The sequence below is a fragment of the Pinus tabuliformis genome, chromosome 1_2 (assembly GCF_031772625.1).
Source record: "Pinus tabuliformis cultivar Carrire ecotype Pingquan chromosome 1_2, CPIR1, whole genome shotgun sequence".
NCBI lineage: Eukaryota > Viridiplantae > Streptophyta > Pinopsida > Pinales > Pinaceae > Pinus > Pinus tabuliformis.
Window position 1 is genome coordinate 333,250,472 of NC_142298.1, and position 5,572 is coordinate 333,256,043.

Consider the following 5,572-nt stretch of genomic DNA (forward strand, 5'->3'; position numbering starts at 1 on the left):
ACACGTTTCTGAGCTGAAAGCAGTAACATGGTGTAAATCAGAAGGTATCCCCTATTTTGAAACATCAACTAAAGAGGATTACTGCATTGATGCAACATTCTTATCCATAGCCAAATCTACACTTAAGAATCAACCTAAATAGGAATCGTAAGCTATCGTGACAATTTACCTCTATAACTTGAATCAATGTCTTCTTTGATTTCTATATTTGTAAGCTATGTGACACTTTCCTTCTATAACCTGAATTAATGTCTTCTTTTAGTTCTATTTCTGTAAGATGTTCTACTTGATGAGTTTAGCTACACGCTTGAATTCAGTTTTCATTGCGTTTTGTGCTTGTTTCGAATTATTTTTTTGAGGCTATTTTTTAGGCCTTCCTGAGGCTCTTCCCAAATCTGAGCCTCACACAGATTTTCTAGATGTTAATGCTGGTGAAGGAGTATTGTCTTTTACATTGATGAACAATTTTGTAGGCATATTCTTCTCATTCCCAATAGGAAATTTTTGGGCATTAACAAGTTGGTAGATTGTGTCTCAGTGAATAACACCACCAAAATCATGACAAGTGATCCAAGGTATCTCAAGATTTCCTTAAGAGCTTGGTTTCTCATTCTATCCTAGTTTTTGTTCTTGGCCATTTAGTTTTACATGGTAAATGACAACTACTAAAATTAACACAAAGAACTAATATTTCTCTATGGGTCTTCCTTTTTAAAAACTACAATTTATAGCCATAGTGAGTCATGCCCAATTTTTAAGGCCTTTATATACTATTATAAAAAAATTGTGTTTCTAACTCCAGCCATCCCTAGATCTTGTAGCATAGGGTTGAATTTCCTAGATTAATTTCACACTATAATCTTTGATATATCTTTCGAATTGATGTATTGGGAACCTTCAGTTACATTTTCAAATGAGCTTCAACCTTTCCATACTGTGCACTCCCATTAGAATTCCAAATGAGTTTTAGACTGACCTTCCCAATACAACGTCCTCTTTTTTCAAGTTCATGGTTGATTATTTATACAATGCTATATGTTTCATTGTTGCAAATTTGTTTGTACTCATCCCTTTTATTAGTATGACTTGGTTTAAATGTTTGAAAAATACAACAGTTAGAGTGTTTTTATAAAATGTAAATCTAAAACTCAATCATGATTAAATTTCACACCAATCAACTTATTTACACTTGTGTAAGTTTCACATATTATTTATAAGTTTTTTAACTTTATATATTCTCTATATACATCCTTGGCTTATATACATATGTACATTTAAAACCAATTTTAGATGAGTTGTCCATAGTCAAATTGCTTTTGCATCTTTTAAATTATAGATTACTGGAAAAGTGAGTTTATTGATTATGCCATTATGTGCCAAACATTTTTTTTAAATCAATGCCTATATATGCAATTTCAAGGACTTGCGTAACTTAGATAATTCTTTAAAGGGTGCTAGCTCAATGGAAGAGCACCTACCTTATAAGCAGGAGATTGGTGGTTCGATTCCACTGCACCCTAACATGAATTAATCAATGATATTGCGGTTAATTTTTAATTAAATACTTTTTATATTGATTTATTTCAATGGTGAGATTTTTCTAGATTCATTGTTTTATAGTCTCTAAAGAGATAAAAGTGATATTGTATTGTCTTTAAATATAATTTTTTATTGTCTCTAGAGAGACAATAGCTAGGATTAAAGACACAATGTCTCTATAAAGACAATATGTCTTTAATCCCAATTATTGTCTTTCAAGAGACAAAAATGAAGATTGGGATCCAAGACACCATTTAAGATAATTTTTGGGTAAATTGTCTTAAATTGAGGAAAAAAAAAGGTTGTGTATTGTCTTTAAGCGGGTGTCTCAAATTATTGTCTTAAAAAATTGTCTCTATAAAGACAATATATAATACAAGAATTATTGTCTCTTAAGAGACAATAATGCTTGTATTATATATTGTCTTTACAGAGACATTTTTTTAAGACAATAATTTGAGACACCCGCTTAAAGACAATATTTAAGATAATACACAACTTTTTTTTGTCTCAATTTAAGACAATTTACCCAAAAATTGTCTCAAATGTTGTCTTAAAAGCCCCCTCTATGTTGTAGTATGATAAACATTTTCCTAAAAAAAATATTAAGCAATTATTTAAATTTATTAATATATAATTCTTTCTATAATAATTATTATTTTTATAATTAATTAGAATAAATTATAATTAATTTTTAAACCAATATATTTAAAAATAATTAAAAAACAATTAATTAATTAATTTGTAAATTAATAATTAATAAAATGATAATTAATTAATTAATTATTATGTAGTAAGTAACTCGTTATATATTTAATAAATAATTACAATTAGTAATTAATTAATTATAGCTCTAATTATTTTTTATAATAATTAATTAATTATAGCTCTAATTATTTTTTATAATAATTAATTAATTATAGCTCATATCTCATTGCTAGAAGCACCTCGCTAATGGAAGGTCACAAGGTCAATGCTCCTCAATGCCTTTTAAGCTCTTCTAATAAGTCGATGGCAATTGATCTCTTTAAATAGATCTACCAAAAGAAAATTTAATACTAATATAATACTAATATCTAATTATGTCATTAATATAAATTAAAACATATAAAATTGATATGAGTAGTATACCATTAATGACATATTAATAATATAATAATCTTCACAATTATAATGCTTTAACTATAAATAATATGCACATTAACACATGTTGACAATGGTTGACTATTTTTGACATGGTCAACTATAGTCAATGTGGGCATCATAGTCAACAATAGCAACATCGCTACCCTGTTGAACAACATAGTCAAACATAGTCAACCATATTAGATAATATAGTCAAACCTTGATAGTCACCATTGGTAGTTTAATATCTAAATAGTTTACCATGATCAAACTTGGTTAACCCTATGTTTACCACATATAACAATAGTCAACCATGTTCAATCATAATCAAACTATTGTTAAACATAATGAAAACATCATCATTGATGTTTAACAATAGTCACATTGTCAACCATAGTTTAACCACCATCAACTATCATTAACTATTATCACCATGGTTGACTATGATTAACCATAATTAACTATGGTCACTATGGTTAACCATTGTCAACCCTAGTTGATTCTATTAAGCACGATTTCCCTTTGCCAACTATGGATAGTCATTTTCAACCACAACTAACCTAGGTCAACCATGGTCAACTATTATTGAGTTTAATTAGGGTTTATAATATTCGTTTTAATATTAGGGTTTATAATATAGGTTGTTTAATATATAGGGCTAAATATATAGGAATTAATATTAGGAGTTATAATATTAGGATTTTTTATATGGGGTTTATAATTATAGGATTCATTTATAAGGTTTTGTATATTAATCTTAGGGTTTATAATATTTATCTTGACATTCATGATATTGGGTTTTATAATGTTATTTTTTTATAATATTAATATATTAATCTTAGGGTTTATAATATTAGGGTTTGATAATAGAGTTTATAATATTAATCCTAAAGTTTAATATACTAAAATTACAATTTAATGTATTAATCTTAGAGTTTATAATATTGGGTTTTATAATGTTACGATTTATAATATTTGATTTAATATTAGGGTTCAATATTGTGATGTTAGAATGGTACATAAATCTATCTAACATCGTAGTGTCACAAGAATTGTCACAATGCAACAATCAATCTAACAATCATTGTCACAATGTTACATTACATTGCAATTTATTTTATATCGCATTGTGACATTTAAAAATTAGGATTTACTATATTTGGTTTAATATTAGAGTTCCATATTAATCTTATAGTTTATAATCCTAGGGTTTAATATATTAACATTTTGTATTACAGTCTTACGGTTTACAATATTCAATTTTATAATGTTAGGGTTTATAATATTTTGTTTAATATTAGGGATTAATATTGTGACATTGGAATGATATATAAATCCATCCAACGTCACATTGTGACATTGTCTCATTGAAACAATCAATCTCACAATGATTATCATAATGTCACATTACAATGCAATTTATTGAATTTCACATTGCAACATTACAAAATAGGGGTTTAATATTAGGGTTTATAATATTTCTTTCATAATATTATGGACTAATATTGGGTCTATAATATTGTGCGTTATAATATTAATCCCCGTGTTTATAATTTTTATGCTTGAGTTTATAATAATTATCTTAGGGTTTATAATCTTAATCTTACGGTTTATAATATTTGGGTTAATATTGTCACGTTGGAATGGTACGAAAATCTATGCAACACCATAGTGTGACAAGAATTGTCGCAACACGACAATTAGTATGACAATCATTATCACAATGTTACATTACCAATTTATTTAATGTCTTATTGTAACATTTCAAAATTAGGGTTTAATATTAAGTTTTTTAATACTAGAGTTTCATATTAACACTATGGTTTATAATATTTATCTTAGGGTTTGTAATACTAATATTAGGGTTTGTAATATTAATATTAGTGTTTATAATATTATTTCTAGGGTTCATAATATTAATATTATGGTTTATAATACTAATCCTATGGTTTATAATTTTACAGTTTACAATCTTAGTTTTTATAATATTAATCTTAGGGTTTACAAGATTGACTTTTATAATGTTAGGGTTTATAATATTTGGTCTAATAGTAGTATTTAATATTCTTACATTATAATGCTATGGAAATCTATCCAATGGTGCAGTGGGAAAAGAATTTTCACAATGTGCCAATCAATATGACAATCATTGTGACTATGTTATATTACATTATAATTATTTCAATGTCGCATTGAAACATTTCAAAATTATGGTATAATATTAAGGTTTAATAGTAATCATGTATATCATAATTATATTATAATAATATTGATTATTATAATTATTATTGTAATTATAATATAATTATTTTAAATTCTAAGGGTTTATATTATTTTTGTATTAAGATTAAGATTATAAACCCTAATTCCCTTATGGGGGTGTCGAAACGAGACAACCACCCATCACGTGAAAGATGCCTATTTTTCAGTGTTTAAGGCAGGGGATGGTAGGGAAACAACCCCTCCATCACACCACAGTTAATTCACTTGAGCTCGTGTGTTTGAACCATTCATTCCCTCCGGTTTGCATTTGTTTCGACACGATGGCGTCGCTCCTCCTCTAGCTATATCCTATCAATGGAAACTCCCTCAACTTGTCTAATGTTTCCCCATATTTTGTGCCTCTTTCCTTCCTAGCATCCTCTTCTTAGTCTCTAGGGTGGTGGTCCATTCGATCCGCTACAACTGTGCCCCAAACGCCATCCTGTCGGTTGCTTCAACTACATGAGAAACTTTCCTTCTTCATCCTTCTCTGGGAGACACTTCTCCATTGGTTCTAGCCACCTCCTATCTTCATTTCCCTCTGCTTCCGAGATTATTTGCCTTGGCCACTTGGGGGATGCTCCTAAAGTGACCAGTGTCGAATCTCTGATTTTTTCCTTCACAATTATGGGTATGTCGGTTGTGT

At 28.1% G+C, this 5,572-nt stretch overlaps 1 non-coding gene across 1 annotated transcript; it reads left to right on the plus strand.

Annotated features, from left to right (window-relative positions):
* The first annotated feature begins 1,448 nt into the window (after positions 1 to 1,448).
* TRNAI-UAU (transfer RNA isoleucine (anticodon UAU)) lies at positions 1,449 to 1,520 on the plus strand. Its single transcript has one exon. It is a non-coding gene; the product is annotated as a tRNA-Ile (tRNA).
* Positions 1,521 to 5,572: the final 4,052 nt, after the last annotated feature.